This window comes from Pleurodeles waltl, chromosome 10, assembly GCF_031143425.1.
Source record: "Pleurodeles waltl isolate 20211129_DDA chromosome 10, aPleWal1.hap1.20221129, whole genome shotgun sequence".
Lineage (NCBI taxonomy): Eukaryota > Metazoa > Chordata > Amphibia > Caudata > Salamandridae > Pleurodeles > Pleurodeles waltl.
Window position 1 is genome coordinate 106,322,946 of NC_090449.1, and position 19,619 is coordinate 106,342,564.

A 19,619-nucleotide genomic window follows, 5' to 3' on the forward strand; every position below is an offset into this window, starting at 1 on the left:
TTCCAGGGTCCACCTTAGCTACTTCTGGTTTGATACAGCCTACCAAATTCGAAGCACCAAAAGGTGCTACCCTGGGATGCACATTAGGCCTAATAGTGGCCAAGGACTGAATCATTTCATTTTGTGTTGTACTGCCATGTGTGGTTTTGGGATCCATGACAAGGAAATTTAAAATTATTACAAAATAAGTTTGCCAAGTTATTAGAAAATACTCTACAGTATGCAGGTATAATAGGAGAAAAATATAAAACAGATGCATGTAAGGGGTAAGCGGAAGAAGTTGAAAGGACTAGTATGTTTAAAAAAAAAAAAATTTAAAAATGTTTGTCAGTTGGCTTTATGGCGCTAAGAGCCACTAGCCAAACCTGTGGAAACAGAAGGACGCACCTTTAGGCACAAAGAGGGGAGCATAGCTTCTCACGGCTCCTCTTTTCTTGTTGCTGCAAGCAGGGCAGGTCTGTTCTACTGTTACCAATTCTTGTCTCTATCGGATTTTCCTGAGGCCGAATTTGGTGAAGAGACAGTCTCTTGGACTAGTCCTAGTCCCTGGGCAACTTGGCAGGTGTCCACCTCTTAAAGACGCACTAACTCCATCAAACTTCTAATGCCCACAAAACAGCAGGAGTAAAGCGAATTTAACACGAGGCGGTGACCTAATGTCCTGTTAAGAGAAAGCCTAGGATAGAGTGGGAAGAGTACGAAGGCCACAGTGGGCCAGAGCATTAAAGTTTCTCAAGCCGTCTGTCCTGGATGTAGGGCTCCGCAATACCCAGACTCAGGGTACCCCATAGCTTAGGGTTCTGCAGTTAACTGCTTTTTTGTCAACTGGCACCAGCTTAAATGATAAACCCATCTAAGAACAACAGCCTGTAGCTTTCAGCGCTTTGAGTCAGTCCTGCTGCTTCCTCATGGTTGTCAGCGGACTGTGCTCTGTGCATTCTGGAGCATCTCACTGTCCTGCCATGACATGGTTATTTTTCTTACCAACTGACCTCTAGTGCAAGGCCCCAGGCCTAAACTGCACAGTACACTACAAAGTACTTTCGCCAAGTGCAATCCAGTAATGTAGCACAGAAAGCACTACCAGTAGGAACTGAATCATTACACGACAGACAAATAATGCTAAAACAGTGTGAAGGGCCAGTATAACACCACCATGTAGCAGCATGTGAAGGGCTAGCACAAGCAGCCAGGGGCCGGACTGGCCGTAGCTGTAATCACCCCCCCTCCCCCCAAGAAAAAAAAAATGCCAGGACTGCTGAGGCTTCCCAGTCCGACCCTGAAGCAGCTGCTCAGCATGGCCAATTCAAGCCGCACTGCACAGATATCGAGGAAGAATGTATGCTTGAAGACAGGCTCATCCAGCACACTGGAAGCATCCAATAAACAAGGCTCAGCTATCACTAACAGCGAACAAACGATATGGATGTCAAGGCTAATGCCACACAAACAAAGTTCTAGTAAATTACAAAAAAAAAAAAAAAAAGGATTCATGAGAACGAGTAATAGAGTTCGTGCCATAGTAGGCTCAAAATAAATAAGTTGGCATTGGCAGATTTGGGCAAAAAAGGAGAAGAGATTAATTTAGATAAAACAGGTCCAGTTTGCAATGAAGGTCCCTGAAAAGACACTCCTGTGTCTGCAAGCAAAAAGAAAGAGGGCTGAAATGCATGTGTCCAGAGAATTCAGCACACAGAGAAAATGACGAGGCTCCATTCTTATTTGCAAATCTCAGAAGAATTCCCAGCCTTATCACCCTTTTCGAATTTCTAAGGAACATTTGATGTGCAGTATAGAATTCTCATTGTGGAATGTATCCGACTGGAATTTCTGCCTAATATAATGAGTAATATCTACTAACAAAATTGCCATCTCAGTAAGGCATGGCTGAATAGAATTAACTATTTCACCACGCCCTGTGGGTTCCTCATTTTGCATGCACCCCAACCCCCTCAATAGATTTTTCTTTTTGCCGCTAGCTCCTCCTTGGGTCTTCTCTGGGACAGTGCCTGCGCAATCGTTTGTAACAATCTATGGTTAAGGGGGCACTAAAAAGGGACTTTGAGCCTGCCCATTACATACCCTTTGTTGCCTTTCATTGCCTCGCTTGACATTGGTTAGCGCATGAGGTTCCTGTCTCTTCATCCCTTTGTCTTTTCTATGGAGTATATGCCAACTAACTCTTCCTTTTAAAGCGTCCTTTCACTGCTTTTGTTGCTACAGCTTTCTTTTTAAAGAACCACTCTGCAAAAGCAAGTTTTTGGTAGCGCCACTTCTTCGCAACACTTTAACCTTTAATATCAGTAGGTTTGTTTTCAAAATGCACACTTTGGGAATGGGTTTTCGTTTTTTTAACGTCTATAAGAAAGTGTAGCATGGCGAGTCCTGGTTGCTCAAGCACACCAACCCCACCACCTGGATTATTAACTTTTGTTACTTACAATGCTGCAGTTGACTCCCACATTGCTGGCTATATTTGTACCCAGCAACACCAATAGGCTGGCAACCAGCTGACTGGCCTCTACCCCATTCAGCCATGCACACCAGCAGATGTACATATGAGCTGCTGATGCTCCCAGTTGAGTCTGCAGGCAAGGCCTCTCACGAGCCATCTCCCTTGGGTGGCTGGATGGCTCATCTGTTCAAGGAATTAAGTCACATTATGGCAAGACACGTGGGATGAGGCTGCTTCAGGTGGGAGCTCTATCACCAGTTTGTGGTCCTGACTGGTAACATTACACTCAGGTAGACATTCTCACACAAGCTATTCACATTTTTGCTCAGGCCTCTCTGCCACCCCTTTCCCTCGCTCAGACCCCTACCATTCCTCTTTTCTGGACCCTACGCAGTCATTTATCTCCCTCTCCTGGAGCACCTCTCTCCCCCCCCTCACACAGACTAGATCTGCCTACCACCAGACCGCTCTACAGACCCATCTCCCGGTCCATCCCTTCACAGACCTTTCCTCGCTCAGCCGTCACACACCTCACTGCCTCGCCGTTCCTGGACATGATTTCAGACCTCAATCTACAGATAGGCAGCGAGGGTTCGTGAAGCCTACCCCTCGGAGTCCCCGTCACTCTCAGCCCTTAGCTCTGCGGTTGGTAGGTAGCCATCACTGAAGCAGCAGGTGTGGTGGCACCGGTTCCCGCCCCATCTATGGCTGTATTTTACTGCTGGACAAAAAGTCAAAGGGGGTTATGAACCGTATCAGCGGGTTTTTAATAGGACGTTCTGGGTAAACCTAGAGCGCACGCAGCAGCTGCATTAACCCTCCAAGCTCTTTATCGCAGTTAGGGAGCGATTGGGGAGGGCGGGGTTGTGGTCTTTGGAAGTTTCTGGGGGGTTACCGACAGGAATGATTTTGGGGGGGTTGGGGGCCTGAAATAATGGAAACTCCAAGCAGCTTAGCTACACAGGCTTTTTATTGCAGCTATTTTTATATGGCGCTATTTCTACATCGCTGATCCCGCAGTACCACAGAGTATCTCTGCACTGAAGCAACAGTTCGATTTCAAACTGGAATGGAAATAGGGGTTTTTCCTTTTTTTAGATAAAAAATCCGAAGCATTGTTGGTTCTTCACCCATGAGGGGTTACATGACTGGTTACTACTCAGGTTTAAAGCGCCTACCTTAGAAAAGCTATTTCAGTTGAGCAACGGACTTCGCACTTCAACATCCTACTGTAAGTTAATGCTGTAATCACAGCGATCTAAGAGTACATACCTTGCAGGTCACATTTAATTATTGTAGGGATCTGTGCATTTGTTCATCCTTTTGAAGAAGGCGAAGAAAATCTTAATGAGTGGAGTAACAGACAAATGCCTTTTCTTGACTGTGCTGCCAAGTGCCAAGACCGTGCAGGAAGTAGGCACAATACATATGTAGGAAAGCTATTTGGAGAGAGCTAACTTAGCTAGAGAGCAGGGGATGCTGAATTGCAGTAGTAAACCCTGTGGTACAATTCATCATTCTTAACATGTTTACTACGCAAGTACAGGAAGGGCAGCCCAAGTGCAGTAATGGCAAAGCCAACAGGTCGCACCTATACAAGAACCATGGTCTTTGGACGTTTTAGCCTCCCTGCAAAATATGGCACCAAAATAAAAATAAAAAATAATAAAAAAAGTGTTAATCCGCGGGTAGCATTGACTGTGTCCTAGTGATTCTTTACTTTTAGTTGTGCTGCTCTGCAACATGGCTACAAAAACATTGACAGTTATTAAATCGCACATAGGCAACACATACTGACAAAGCTCATATTATACCCATTACCTTCATGTTTACCAAAAAGATCCTGGGTTCTGAACTTGTCAGTACTCTTAAAGAATCACAGTATCTGGTTTTACATTTCTTGATTACTGAAATCATTTATTTATTTTTTCTTCCGCCAACAGTCAGAGGGTTTTTTTTTTTTTTTTTTTTGCACAGCAGTTTGTCATCTCTCCAACCTTCCATAGATTAGGATTTTGGTAATAATGGTGGTATTATTTGGACCTGTAACCTAGAACATTTGATTTGGAGGTTTTTCCAGCCTTCAAATTAGAAATGAATACAATTAAATATTGGTTTAGAGTGTAGAGTTTGCAGTTCCACACAGAAGAATAAAGTGTAATAGTCAGCTCCGTGTGTAGCATAGTCTTTGGCAGGTACACAGTCTAGGAAGAACCCTAAAACTAGCTACGGGATAGGGGGGGGATTAGGAAACGAAAGAACAATTGTGCTCTTCCAAAGAGTTTTCCCTGGTCCAAGCAAACGGCCTGTGCATCACTGTTGAAGTAAGGAATCAATGCTTCATGCATGTGGAGTCCAAGCACACCTCCAGTCGCTGTGAAGCAGTTGAAGACGAAAAATTTATTAGAAGGAATCAACATGCCATACATAAAAAGGACCAGCACTGCCACACAAGAAACTCTACATCATATGAAGCATTCACCCTGGAGACTGATACAACCAGGTTTACAAAGCGCAGTTAAAGATGATAACTTACCAAATAACGCTGCAAACAGAAGTGCTGCAAGGTAAACCAGGTGTCATGAAATACAAACTGACATTTAGAAAATAAAAATAAGACTTACAAAATCAATCCACTAAGGATTCATTCTACCACAGGTCTGGAAGTGGTTCAAGGAGAAGAGCCCATGGTTGTGCTTACAGAACTGTTCATGCTCATGTGGTCTGCCCACAAAGTTGCAGACTGGGCTCTGAACAGCTTCATAGGTCTTCAAAAAAATAGATCCAAAAAGCAGCTTTCTATAAAGAATTTTTTTTAATATATTTTTTTTTAAACAGACAGCAGCCAAGAAATAATCCAGTCTCTAGTATTAAGGATGATCCGGAGGTTAGCACCTCAAAAGACTTTAGAGGTTTGCATAAACATGCCACCAAACAGCGTCAGACAACTCTCTAATCTCAATGTCATTTATTTTTCCACACTGGTCTGCAATACTGCTGCCTTCCTGCAACCAAGACCACCTTTCGATACTTCCAAAAAACAACAAATTGTCAATAGATGGACTGTTGTGAAACTACTGACTAATTTGTAGAGACTTGATACACTCAAACATAGTAAACACAATGAATTTAATGAAGAGGCTATGCTTAGAGTTATTGATGGATGCTTGTCAGATTAATGCAAACGACGAATGCTGAGAAACTTGGGGACATATGTACTAAAGCATTTTCCCCATAGACACAGAATGGGTAAAATCCTTTGGTACATCTGGCCCTTAGTCTGGTACAAGTGCTAGTGGCTGCCAAAGCGGAAAATCGTGCCGAAAGACAAGCTGCTGACATGGAGGCTGGACATGCCCAGAGTGAATCAGTCACAAGTGTGAAAGGAAGCCAAAAGCAAGAGACCAAAGGACACAAAGTGAGGTTTCACATAAAAAAAGTTTTATTTTAGATGTGGCTTTTTGTTTCTAAAAGGTAAATGGCCCACAATTGGGCAGTAAAGGCTGTGGGAAAGAGAACCATTTTGTTATTGTTAAAGCAAAGGAAAAAGTAAATGCACGCACGGCGCAAAGACAAAACAGCCGCCAGACCATTTCAGAAGCAATACCAGACGCACACCCAGAAGGCGAACCTGACATCAGTAGAGGCAAATTGACACTAAACCAATAGGATAGGTCATGTAAATCATTATCAAACAGTTATTTCATCATAGTATCAAGTGAAATTAAGTAAGATACTTGTGCCATGTCGAAGTTAACGTCGGAGAAACATGTGCATGTTAGACTGGCAGCATGTGAAGAAAAATGTCAAGGAAAAGTCAACATGCCCAAGCACCAAAATCATACAAACACATTTTATACTGAAAGAAAATGTTGTTAGATACCTTTCATTATGGACAGTGGTGCATTGATAAAGCCTGAAAAGAAATACAATGAACTATCTCCACTACCGCAGCTTACGCCACTGAAAACCAGAGTGTATACATGGGCTGCATCAATGCCCAGAAAGTCATGGTTCATTTGTAGCAACAATGAAACAAGAAAACAAAGGTGCAAACATCCATCCATGTGCTTCAAGGTATGGTGTCAAGTGCCTTTCTACTCAGTTTCAGGACAGCAGCAGATATGGGACCGATTTCTGTGAATTAAAACCGGAAGGCTTATCGTGAACTATCAAGTCAATTCCCTTCATTGTTTCATGGTTTAGGAAAGCTTAAAACTATAAAAGAGTAAAGCTGCGTAATAATGTGGGTGTCCACCTTGTTGCCCAGAGGCAGACAAATTGCTTTTCATTTACAAGAAGCTGTTTGGGGGGGCTGGCGGGGCAAGGAGGGATGGAAACCACACACACACACAAATTGTTACTCAAAACAGGACATTGAGCGTTCTACTGGTTCAATGCCATGGTTTTCTCCCATAGTGGTGTGTTGCCCAAAAAGGACACTGAAGTGGCTGTACACATATGCATTGACATGCATCAGGCAAACAACTCAATTGACCAAGAATGACATACAGGTCCACTCATTGCTGACATACTGCAATTAAATGCTGCCAAGGTCTTCTCTTGCCTTGATTTAAAGAAAGATGATCGGTTGGAAATTGAAGAAAACAGAAGGTACATTACAACCTTTTCTACACGTTAGTTTGCTTTGCTACAAGATTTACTTTTGTTGCTCCCTCAGCTGCAGAACTTTTCCAAGACATCATTCGCTGTACCATACAGCCTGTTGTGAATGAGTTATTTACAGTGATGAGTTTTTGAAGCTACACAGAAGAGGCACAATAAAGCTCACAAAAGTACGTTGTTTAATTGATGCAGGTATAACTGAATACAAACAAATGTGAGTTCAAGACCAAGTTAAAATTCTTGGCCCATATCTTTTCTAATGGATATATACAACCCGATCCTGCAAAAAGTACAAGCACCATCAAATGCTGATACCCCTCAAGGTGTTTCCATTGTGCATTGATTTCTTGGCATGGCCAGTTATTGTTCAAGATACATACAATACTTTGCCACTGTAAGTGCTCCATTAGGAGTTAGTGAAGAAAAAGGTTTCATTTCAATGCTCACCAGAAAGTGCTAAGTTTCAAGAGAATCAAACGAGCCATTAAAAATACTGCTGAAATAGCATACTTTTATCTGAAGCTTTATACAGAGGCTGCTAGCCCAGTCAGGTTAGTTGCTATCCTTGCACATTACAGTGGACACCCAAAGGCATATTCTAGTAGAAGTTTGTCCTAAACAGAACGTGCTTACTAGCAACCTGGAAAAGAAAGTTTAGTTGTGGTATGTGCTTATGAACATTTCTATGTAACCCTGTACAGAAACCCTTTGATGCTGGAAACTGATGATCAAGACTAACTATCTTTGGCAATCCAAAGGCCAAGACACCACCTCGCATTGAACGATGGGGACTATGATTATAAGAGTACAATATGCCATTGTGCAACATTCAGGGGAGGATACAAATCCTGCTGCCTAGTTTTCCAGAGTGCCTTTGCCAGGTCAAGGAACCTCTTCTAAAACCGCTGAGCCTACATTAATTTAATTGTAAAATCAAATACACCAGCTGCTATCTTGTTAGCCCAGATTATCACTGCCATGAGTCACGATAGTGAAATCAGGAAGTTAAGACAATTACACATCAGGCGTTGAAATTACCACTACCTGTGACCCATGATGGTATCAAAAATACAGAAACGTCAAAGGTGAACTGTTCATAATGCAAGAGGGAGTTTCACTGTAAGGATTGGGAACCCAGATTCCAGAGAGTCTGGAACAGAAAATAATCGAAGAGGCTCACGAACAACACTGTGGTATCGTTGCCGCAAAGAGTTCTCCAAGACAGAGCTCAGTTTCCGTATTTAGATCAGAGGGTTGAAAAGGAACTTGAGGCCTGTGATCTATGCCAGTGGTTCCCAACCTTTTGACATCTGTAGACCCCCACTTTTTCATTACTGGAACCCGGGGACCCCTACTGAATCATTATTGGAATGGAGAGATAACCCTTAAAAATAATTATGATTCTGTATTGGACAAATAGACTGTGCAGTTAAAATTCTGAATTCAACTTCCCTTAACCATGGCAGGCACGCCCTGGCTGAACTGCTAGTACTTCCTAAATTTCTTCATGTTTGTTACTATTCTGATCTCAACTGGTAGGTGGTTCTTATTCTAACTGGTAAGGCCTGTTAATCAGGATGGGGTGGTAAAACCCTGAACTTAAACCGGGAAACTCATACAGCGAGGCCTTTCGGTTCCAGACCCAGAGAGATTATATAAAAAAAAATTTGTAGCAGTAGTGTCTCACTTTGCTATAAACTCCGTTTACCCTCACTGTACAGCTTCATACATCCAGACTCAAAGATCAACTAATATCTCAGGGCCAAGGCTGTTTTAAGATCGGGTCGACCGGGCAAGCATACTGAAACTATTAAATGCACACGAGGATAGTTAAGGAAAGCATTGTGCAGTTGGTCTATACCCCAGAAATGGCAATCGTTATCAAACCAGCATTACTTTTGGCATCAGCCAATTGGTGAAACTTACGCTCACTCCACTAGGCCCACTGAAGGTAGGTCCGTTATTCCCAGATGGCAGTTCTCATTTTTAGGGTCTGACTTGACAGCACAGCTGTTGCCAGAGAATTGTCTGAATAGCAGAAGTGGGGCTTTTGCTCTGTCCCCATATTGGAAGCCTGGACTACATGTTTTGATTGTTTAGAAGTTGTGTTCATACACAAAAATGTGCTTTCTCGCCACAGAGCTGTGATCATTTTGTACATTTATCCAGCTGCCAGAGTTTGAACTTTCAAGGGTGCAAACACTATTAAAATTATCTTTGATACCAAGATAATTTATCATGTCTTTCCCCTGGCAGGAGCACAGATGGGAAGACAGTCCACCTACATGGATTTTTAGGTGCATCTAACACCTGACTTTTTATCCTTTAACATTATTATTCAACAGATTTGCTGCTACACAAACTTAATCCTCACTCCGTCTACATGTAAAACTTCAAGTTACCATAGAATATTCTTTTAAAGCCAGAACTATTGGCAATGCTTGGTGAACAACGCTGTCAATTTGGTAATCTGACCCTTCTGGCTAACATGCTCGAAACAGTAGAGCTTTGTGTGCATATGGAGGGATGCGCACATAGCCACCCGGCAAATATTGAGAAATAGGGAGACTGTATGCCAACGCAGTGCCAGCAGCTTTGGAACTGCTAGAATCAGCACATAGCCTGCAGCTTTTTAGCCAGTGCATAGTATAACGCATGGCACAATCCAGCAGGAAATGGTTCACTACTGCATAGCTTTACATTTCTCACTCCAGGGACCCCCACAGAGCGATGATTGTCCAACCAGTGTTCTGTGATATGATTTATGTAAAAGCTAAATTCTCTCTTGGGATCCTAGCAATGGTGCATCTCCTCTTTTTAGAGGGGCGAGGCAGAGCACAGAATACCAGCTAGATGGAACAACGTTGCCACTTTGGACCTGAACGATGCCAACGTCTGTAAAACCCGCTAACCTGCTAAAAAGGTGATGCAGGATGGGGAAGGGGGGTGGAATTGATACTGACCATGAGTCTTACTCACATGAATTGCAGAGGGTGAGAAGCCTTCAAGTGGCTAGAGTTAAGTTCCCAATGTGCCATTACAAATGAAGAGGGAGAAAACAAAATGTAATGCTTTTAAGAATAAGCATAACAGCTGGAGACTTAATAGCTAATCCAGTAAAAATAATACCACCAACAATAACAACAACAACAACAAAAAATAAAAAAAGCCCTGAGCAGTACCCTTTAACTGTTCCCAGAGCAAAGCCTTGCCAGGCTATGGGAAATAAACAAATAACCAAATGTCAGATAGCTGTGCTTGGAGGGGGTCTATTTGCCAAGTACCTCATGCTGCTAACAGTGCTTGGCAACTCTGACAGTAGTGGTACCAGCAGACAGACACTAGTCCCTACGTCTACTCGAGGAGTTATGCGTCTGAATGAGACTCCTTGGAAACTTTAATGCTCAGAACTGCTGACACGGAAAATGCTCAGCAGTGGCAGACAGACTTCAGGTTCTCCCCATTTGTGAAAAATACCTTCCACCCCCCAACCCCCCCACCACCAACTACTGGGTGTAACTGCCACTTGTGATCCACCAGGCATAGACAGCTGAGCTCATTTACCCGGACTTTCAATGATCTTGCCAGATGGTCCACCATCAGGGAAGTTTCTGGGTGGTCCAGCAATTTCCAGAGGCACAGGGCTTCCTCCTGTTTATTACAGTGCCACATGGCGGTGCTGTTCACGAGCATTGGTACCAGCCTCCCCATAACAGATGGAAGGAAGGCTTTCAACAAGTGAATGGACCTCAGTTTCAGAAGTGTGATATGGAGTCGCAACTCTGCCAAAGGCCTCTGATCTCCACCTCTCCCAACCCAGAAATGTCACATTAGTCACAGTCAGCTTTGGGTAGAGGAAGTGAGAGGGGTCTGCCGCTGACCCAAACATGGTAAGATCCCCTGGATGCTGGGTCACTGAGGTTTTAGATCCCTCTGCAGAGCCCATATATACCAACTGGTGTGTTCAACCTGCAAGATGCAGGAGGCCATCGGATTGCGCAGCCTCAGAGTCTCTTACTGAAATCCAGGACAGAGGCTGAAAGATCGGGATCATAATCCCAATGTCTTGGACTCATTCCTAAGGGAAAAAAAGGACAAAACCAAACCATATCTAGAATGGGTCCAATGAAGGGGAGCTTCTGAGAAGTCAGGTGTGACTTTGGGGTTCATTAACATACCAAGGGTGACTGAAGATTCGCTGTAAAATGGAGGTGGAAATGAGTGCCTGGTGTGAGCCTGCTTTTGACAGCTAAGAGTTGAGTGAGTTGAAGGCTGGCATCCCTGACCTCCATAGATGTGCTGAATCCACCTTCATCACTTTGACATATCCTGGGGAAACCCAAGGGAAGCACAGTAAATTGTAAACACTCCTGCCCTACCACAAACCACAGGTAGCACAGATGGCCTGAAGGAGGAGTACAGGTACACAGATATCTTGCAAGTCCAACACCAACATCCAGTCTCCATGGTCAAGGACAGCCCAGACCAGGGCCAGGGCGAGCATGCTGAATTTCTCTTCCTTCCAGAAGGCATTGAGAGGGCACAGGTCTAAAATAGCACAAAGGCCTCCATCATTCTTGGGCACTAAAATAAGGAGAATACCAACCATGTCATACTTCTGGCCAGATAGCCTTTTGATAGCCCTTTTGGCCAAAAGGGATTGAACTTCCTGTCGCAAAATGGTCCAGAGTCAGTCACTTGTAGAATGATGAAAGGTGTGGTGGCCAGATAAATGGTAGGGCATATGTCTGCTGAACAATATGCAGGAATCACCTGTGATGTTATGGTCTGTTAACATGACAAGAATCGTTGGATCTTGCCTTCCACCAGGTGGCTGTGCTCAAATGGTACTTTCCTACACACACTAAAGGGGTTTGTCAGGTGGACTGTGGGGGTAATGGGCACAAAACTGTTGGGCACCTTGGGGAGCTTTGATTGACTGGAAGTATGGGGCACTTTTGCCAAAGCTGTGAAAAGAGCAGTGGAACGGATACAGCTTGCAAGATGGGGTGGATGAGTGGTTCAAGGAAAGCAGTGCCACTGCACGCGCCCTGGGCTTCAGACTGGAATCTGCCTTGCCTCCAAACAGGTAGGTCCAGTTGAACGGCACATCCATGAGGGGAGCGCCTGAAAAGTGGTGGCCCGCACCCAAGCATTATTATTGCAAAGGGCCATACCGGCGACTCATCAACGGTATCCAAACCGCAACAAATTTTGAACTCCACCACATCACTACCACTCTGGATAGCCTGGAAAAGGACAGCTTCAAGATCTTCAGGACACCTTGCAGGACTTGAGCCACAAGATTAGCACCTCACAGACAGCTAGCATTTACAGATAAAAGCAATAAAAGTTTTTTAGCCAACTGCACCACCAAGCGTCCATGGGTAAGGCTGTAGAAATAAAAATGCCAAATTGCCCAGGGCCAGGCAGTGGAGTCGTGCACGCCGGAGGTTAACCAGGGGCTGGGGATTGGAGGCTCAGAGAGCAAGGTTTGGACCATGCCCACAACAAAACGGCTGTAAGGTCTTTGTTAAGAGAGAGGGGTTCAGTGGATGTTTGCTTCAGCTGGGCTTCTGCAAGAGCATTGGTCTTGACCTCCAAGGTTGAGATATAGAGTGCAAAGACTGATATTGGACTGCCCTACCCTTAAACATGGTGTAAGAAACACTCCTCAGGGACAGAACCAGGGGGAGAAAGGAGTCTTGACTCAGGGGAAGTATAAAGGCCACTAGCCTGTTGTAATTCTTTGCACCAATTATTTTCCTAGTATGGCAAGCCAATCTCATTAACAGCATTGTAATTGCTATCAGAATCTATGCCAAACAGGGAATGCAGAGAATGTCTTCTCCCTTGTGAAGGTGTAGGTTGAAAAGCTGTGCCTTGACAGTAGCTGGGCACAGCCTCTATTGAGGTTGAACTTGAGCCAACTCGGCGTACAATAGGTACCTCATCTTCTAGCATTGAAGTCAGTATCTGTATTGAATGACAGGCTTGGACCTCAGTGCTGGAGATGGAGTCAGACAGAGCAAGAGTTAGTGCTTTGACCTCCTGAGCCTTCCACAGCGCTACCATAGGTAAACTCGCTGGAGGTATTATGGCTGGAGGACCCCTGTTCCGTGAGGCAGGAAGGCACGCCAGAGGAAGCCAAAGAGTTGGAGTATAACCTCCAAAAACTCTTTAATATGTCTTGACAGACGGCAATGGAAACCCAGGTTGTGGCAGAACAAGTTGCAGTATAGGCTCAGACATCTACCAACTTTGCGAGCAAGACAGAATAGCGTGGCACCACTACGGGAAGTGAGTGGCAGAAAGGAGTACAGTTCTGCTTCAATTTCTTCTATTTTCCTACCTAATCTTACCAGGCGACTGACAGATGAAGACTGATTCCCTGCAACTTCTGGGTCTGGAGGGCGATCGAACTTCAGCTTGGAGTGGTATCATTGCAGTGTCTCCCAGTGCTTGGCCATGTACAGTTTCGCATTGCACTATAGGCAAACCTGATGAGGGTCTCGGACTGTTTGCAAAACTCTACAAGCTTGAAAACCAGTTGGACAGTGGCATTTGCCTTGCCTAAGGTTTTACCATTTTATCAGGTAATAGGAGTCTTAAAGAGACACTAGCAAGCCATCTGGTGCTACAGAAAGTAAGGAACTGACATCAGTGAGTTGGAGAGACACCTATATGGATTCCACATATTTTCTGGAGCAGAACTGAGTTAGTGTGGAGTAACATAGTGCTGCATGCGAGCAGAGGTACTGATAACAATAGTTTCCCAATCCCATTTGATGCCTGGACGATATAGAATAGGTGACGGATCTGCGGATAGAAGTCTCTGTAATAGCATTACAAAACATGTAGCAGCACCTGCTGCCAAATAACTGCCAATGGGCATAAGTAAAGCAAAGGTCCTGGCTTGCATATTAAAAATGAAAATCTCACCCTATTGCCTTTACCAAGCCATCATAAAAATGTGTTATAAATTGGTGGGTTTCTGCCGGTGAAAGTGTGGAGCACACTAGTATTGTGAAATAGACAAGCATGGTGATTGGTTCTGTTTATTAGTGCTTTATCCTGAGTTACAATGAAGTAAGTCTACTCTGTAGAAAGACGACAGGCCAGCGCCTTGCAAGTTATATCTGTTAAACTCTGCAAGATTCTGCTGATGAGAGGTTCATTGTGGCAGATTTACCCAGCAAATAGCAGAGTTAAAAATCATTACTCTGTTACTAGTGGGGACTTCTGCCAAAGGGCCACCGAGTCCAACTTTGGAGTTTGGGCAAAAACGCAGTCTTGCTCCAGCCTCAACCAAAGCAATACGCTGAACACACATGGAACATGTTTCGAGTTTAAATAGCCCTGTAACTTCACCGATCTTTTTTATTTTAACAAAAAGTAAAAATGATTACCTGGCTATGACTTAACCAAGAAGCCGAAGAACGAGAAGTGAATAATTCTTGCTGAAGTAGTCTCAGAAGGCCTACGTCAAGGATTCTGAATAACTGTTTCGGACTAGCACACCTGGGCTAGTGAGGTTTCCCAATGTGGCTTGGCAGCCCAATGATCACTGCAGGCAAAATAAATACATAAAAATAAAAAATTAAACGCACAATTAAATCAGCCAGGCGGATGTATACTTATAAATTAGCAAACTTTCTTGCAAAAACAGTGACTTGTACTAGTGTTTTAAAACGACAATCTAGAATTACTATCGAGTTCTGCAGTACCCAACCTTGTAAGAAATGTCAAGGACCACTAAACAGGCTACCAGGAGGAGCCCACAAAACCACATAACTGATCATACTTTCAAGTGCGAGAGGAAAGCAAGCAGCCTGTAGTATGAAACAAAGGTCAAGCCAACTATTGCAAGGCAGTTTTGACCAATTATCAACCATTTCAAGACTGAGAAAGCAGCATTATTAAACATGCATTGTCAAATTAAAACACATTGAATGGAAAGTAAATGATTTTCAACAATAACAGTATGGAACTAACCCTGGTATAACAGAGTGCTAACTTGCAAATGTCTTACAGGTTATAGCCCATATGATATATGTTGGGTGGATTATTACACTGAACAGATCAATAAAGGATAAGTAACAGAATGGCAGGGTGATGAGCATGGAATCTAAAAACAACCACTGACAAAGCCAACTTATCTGGCATTGGCTATCAGTCTTTTGGCTTTGTAAATGCTGGATAAGTCCTATTTTTTTATTATAAAAAACACTGTGGCGGCTGTATCACCCTTGCCAAAGTAAAAAAAAAAGGCAAAAATACGTTTTCCCCTCAGAGACCACACAATATTGTTATAGCCCTTGGCAAGGAAGGTAACAACTTTGTTTCCAAGGTGCTCCTTTGGCAAATGGAGAATGCGGTCACTCACAGTAGAGTTAGCCAATGACAGAATGCAAAATTGCCTAAAAGTAGAGAGAATGACAACACAATAGGTGAAGAGGGTTGCAGAAAGCCCCTCGTGAGTGTATATCTATCTATATACACACACACAGTTTCAGAAACCCTCATCACCCATGGAGACATATATACACATACACACACACAAAAAAAAAAACGAATGGTATGCACTAACATCAGACCTAATAAAATGTAACCGTTCGTTTTAAAGAAAGGTAGCATTCCAAGTTATGCCGCTCATCTAGTCGCACATCTTTTGACCAAGCTTAACTATACATACTATGAAATAGTCTTACAGTTATTAACATTGTGTCACAGCATACTGCAGCCTTCTGAACTGTCGAAGACCAACATTCAAGCGCACTTTCGTACCCTGAAATAAAATCTCACTCTTCAAAAAAATGACCAAGGAAGCCCACAGACAGACTTCGGCCACTCTAACCAGAACTTTTTGGTGCGTCATTATATTCTTAAACTATCAAAGCCTACAGACTGAAGTCAAAACCACTAATCTATCCCACATATTAGCCAGCAATGGGTACTCCTGTCGGCCTCTTATTGTAGGACCTCAAGAGACTTGAAGGGGCGCTTGGATGAAGCTCTACTCCGAAAGTTGCTACCTGGTACTCAAAGTGCACTACTTCACCTCAAATACCCAGCTAATTCAAGTTCAGTAGTTCACAATCCTGCATAAAAGAAAAATACTATTAATTAGCTTGAATGTTTTTTAATGCATGTCAGGAGTGAATACTCTGAACCAAAAGTAATGAGATTAGTTTACAGCAGGCATTAGAGAATTCAGAAGACATTCACCAGAAAGTGTAAATCAGAGAACCACAAACCTTGGCAAAGCCAACTGGCTTAGTTGGTTTTTAAGAACTTTTTAAACCATGGTGCACAGCAGAGGCTGAAAGTTTAAGAAAAGTACAGGGCAAGCAATGATGGGGAGGGAGCAGTGCAAGTTACACTGGGCAGTGAGGAACAGCTCAAGCAACGCGTGAGGGAGCAAACTATGAGATGTGGGTGCGAGCAGACGATGAGACCAACTACACCCTTATGAGGTGCTACAACCTATTTCACCCACCAAAAAGTACCTTCAGAAGTGCTCTACCAGTGGAAAAACACTGTCAGCCAACAGGAAGCAGACAAACACATGAAAAAAAAAAAAAAAAAAAAGTAAAAGTAAAACCGGCACATGTTGACCACCGAGAAACAAGGAAATAAGAGCAACATCAAAGCCAAATCAATGCTCAGTAGTAAGAGGGGGTCTAAGGCCCGTATGTGCAACCAAAATGTTTTGCAAGCAACAGTGAATGCTCCGCCTCAGGTGAGACCTAAAAACTAACAAAGTTTCTAGGAGACGCCATGCTGCACATTCAAGACATTATTTCACAGAAAAAAATATATATTATTTCAAAGTACGTTTGTTAAAGCAAGAAAATGCCAGACACCCTGTGCACCCTTTTATGAAGATCTCAGCTACTCACATGCACAACTGCACGAGCACTTGCCCAGCAGTTTATGTGCATCGGTGCCCACCAAGGCAAATAAGTGCATACCACCATGCCTCAGTTGAGTTTAGTTGCTGGCACCAAAGGTGCTGCTATGGGGACGCCGGTAGCAAGATGATTATTTTCTTCACCTGGGAATTGATACTGCATGGTATCTGAACTAGATTTCCCTGCCAGTATAATACAGAAGGGGCTCCTGAAAACAAGTGTCAGCACCCAAGAGCTACTTTTGGCTCAGACTACAAATAGCCATATAGTAACCAGGGGACATGGTTATGAATGGCAAATGCATCAGAGTGTAAGTGCTTACAACTTACTACAGTAAATCTGGACTGCGACAGCCGTTTGGATGAATGATTATTTTATTTTTTTCAGAAGCATGTTTCTCGCACACGATAGGAATACAAGCCTTAAGAATATTTCAAACGACTAAATAAATTAATAAAAAATAAAAAAAATGAACAAAACCTCACTGAAAGCCAATAGATCTCATATTTTAACTATGTTTTTCTGCTTAAAAAGCACAAAGAGAATAATGCAAATGCCCATATGTTAGCAATCTATAGCTGCACAAGCTTCATTACGCATGTACGTAAGTCACGACAGGGATGAACAAAAGTTGTGAGGAGAAAATGATGTGACAAGAACAAGGGGCAGTCAACATGGACGACGGATTAAAAATAAAAAAAGAAGCATGAAAGGGAAATAGAGAAGCAAAAAATTGGACACCAATGAAAGTGGAAGGGTTACAAAATCTGCATGATGTACTTCGGTGTCCGATACATTGTTGCTTTTGTCATAGTAATGACTGAGTTGAAATAAACAAGGTATATGCCCGAGTGTTTTGTTTGCTGTAATGTATCTAAAATATTTATGATTAGTGTGTAGATTTATGCATTTACACATACTAAAGGCTTATTTCAGGATGGATAACTGGGGGTCACGATGCTTGGCATACAGCAGTATGTAAAGAATCCAAGCAATGGGTTTCTGATCTGGAACTGGTTTTCAAGATATCTAAAAATAATATCCCACAAATCATCCAATTTACTACAATACCAAATAGTATGTGGCCCAACTCCCATCCCACAGGTGTCACACCTAAACACGGAGACCACCCACATTTATTTTAGTTGGGAACCGTGGCGTTCTCTAAAAACAAATTTGAAAAGAACTGCATTTTGCAAAGATTAACGCTTCAATGTAGTAAAACGTAACTACTTTTTCGCCAAATATTATTCTATACTACGCCCCACTCCCTTGATCATTCAGTAGCAATCCATCTATAAATATCAACTTTCTCCAATGACAAGATATCTATTCCAAAACTCAATTTATTTCCTATGACCAGGGCACATTTTGGCTAAACAGTCAACCCCCTTTTTAGGTCGAACGCATAAGTGCTTTGATCTATTGCAAGTATTGTGGACTTTTAACCATGGCCATCACTTCCATTCGCTCCTGGGCTTGCCTTTCATTTCATTGGTAAATGCTTTGTTTGTCCTGCCTGGAGGCTGTTTGTCAGACCTTGCAGACTGCCCCCCCCCCCCTTTTACATGGATTATTGCACAATTGCCAATAAACTTCAACATGGGCAAACTATATTTTAGGGTTGAGATCACAAGCTCTCCGTCCCCGTTGTAATCTGTTTGGGCTTTTAACCACACCCATGTCACGCCTGTCACTTTCATTGGTTTGTGTGCTTGCCTTTTAAAATCCACTTGATTTTATTACTGAAAGGCATGCATACGTGGTGCCTTTACTGTTGTTTAGCCCTCCTCGAGCACACCGGCCAACTACTGAAAAACATACAAGGCTTCATGTTTTCAGCACTATCTTTTTATTTTCCATTCAGCACGATCGCTCTGGGTTTTACATAGTGGGTCGCGCTAATTTTTTCCCCTTCAATTTATGGTGCAAGAAAAGCCGGTTAGGAGTTGAAAACGCTAATAGCTAACTCGAACAATTGCAAGACCTGTTGCACTGCAAATGCTGGTTTCTTTTGTCTTTCTCCCTTTGTGTTTCAAGGCAGCTATGGCGCTCACAGCAAGAACAGGCACAACAGCGTGAACTCGATCAGCGGTACTGGGAGCGCTGGTCACGTAGTTCAGTCACCTAATCCGAATAATTTCTTGTGGCTCTCCCCTTAACACACTTGAAATTGGTAAATGTTTTACATAAAACAGAAATCCTCAAAGTGAAAGTGGCTCTTCCGGCACAGCTGATATTCACTGCATTCTGGAAGCTCGTCCCATAAAGTTTTGCAGGGCATTACTTCAAAAAAACATTGTCACATAACTCAGCCTGTGGTGGTTCTAGGACAACCTACAAAACATTCACCACCACGTCTCTTCTGTCTAGTTCACATCCGGGTCCCCACACTAGGTTCATGGGGACACCAAAATAATAACCCTCTTCCACCATTCTGTGTCTTTAAGTACTCTCATGGCTGGACCTTTTGTTTTACAGCTGGAACTAGCTGGTGTTTTAAAGGCCTTGTTTGTAATATAATTGCTATAGGCCTGCTACCTTGAAAAGGTGCAATTCACTAAGCCATCTAGGGCCTAAATATATGGTTATAGTGCATTATTTGTCATTTACTTTTTGCGTGG

At 43.0% G+C, this 19,619-nt stretch overlaps 1 protein-coding gene across 2 annotated transcripts in view; it reads right to left on the bottom strand.

The window, feature by feature from the left end:
* The window catches only part of UBE2I (ubiquitin conjugating enzyme E2 I), a 115,946-nt gene that overhangs the window by 56,528 nt on the left and 39,799 nt on the right, over positions 1-19,619 (bottom strand). The window contains exon 2 of one of the 2 annotated variants that reach the window (XM_069209882.1): positions 14,491-14,648. The exons of the other annotated variant lie outside the window; for it this stretch is intronic. The gene's annotated coding sequence lies outside the window, so the exon portion shown is untranslated. The remainder of the gene's footprint in view (positions 1-14,490; positions 14,649-19,619) is intronic. 2 annotated transcript variants of the gene reach the window in all.